Here is a 1009-nt window from a genome sequence, read left to right as displayed (position 1 = left end):
CTATAAAGTAGATTAGCCTTTATAGCTTATTAGTCTTTTTATTAAATTCCAGCTAGCATTCCTCTTTTAACTTTATTTATATATATAAAGAAATATAAGCGTAAAGTATATTAAATTCTTATATACAAAATGCATGCAAATGTTTCTTATAGGTAATTTGTATATTATAGCTGTTTCCCTTTGTTTTTATAGGTGTATTATAGGTTATTTTTTATAGTAGGAAGTATCTGCTGCTAATATACCCCCTTAGCTATATATTAAATATAGCTAGGTAAGTTATAATAAATAGATAATAAAAGATAGAGTAATAAGCAATAAAGATAGATAAATAAGTAAAAATAGATAATAAATATTAAATAATAAATAAATATAAGAGGTAGATATAGCTTATATAGCTAATCTATTAAATTTTTAATAGCTTCTTTAGCTAAAATAAAGCCTTTAATATTAAATAGGCCTAGCTGTTATTTAAAATTATAGAATTTTTGCTCTATAAGAGGTTTTATAAGGCCGTTTATAAAGCTGTCGGCAGGTATTTCTAAGGTTTTTAAGTATTTTATATTAAATTTTCCTTCTTTATAAGCCTGCTTTATCTAGGCGTTATATATATTAATATACCTTAAAGCTGTTTTAACTCTAGAAAGGTCTAGGGTAACTAGCCTTATAGTTTGTAGGTTATTATAGTATATAGTAGGTTTTTTAGCCTCTAATTTTAGGCCTAGTTAAGTTATAAGCCTTAAAAAGGCTATAGTTTCCTTTGCAATAGCTAAAATAGCTAGTAATTCAGCCTCTATAGAAGAAGTTATTATAGTAGCTTGTTTAGTTGCTAACTAAATAATAAAGGCCTTAAATAGTTAAATTAGAAGGCTCTATATTAATTTTCTAAAGCCTTTATTATTAGCATAAGCTGCATCTGCTAATATAGATAGCTCTAGTATTAAATTTCTGTTAATTTAAATAGCTAAGTTTTTAGTATTATATAAATACTTTATAACCTTTATAGCTAATT

The sequence above is a fragment of the Metarhizium album genome, assembly GCF_000804445.1.
Source record: "Metarhizium album ARSEF 1941 chromosome Unknown scaffold_17, whole genome shotgun sequence".
NCBI classification, from domain to species: Eukaryota; Fungi; Ascomycota; class Sordariomycetes; order Hypocreales; family Clavicipitaceae; genus Metarhizium; species Metarhizium album.
The sequence above is the reverse complement of the archived record's forward strand: the minus strand, read 5'-3'. Positions refer to the sequence as shown.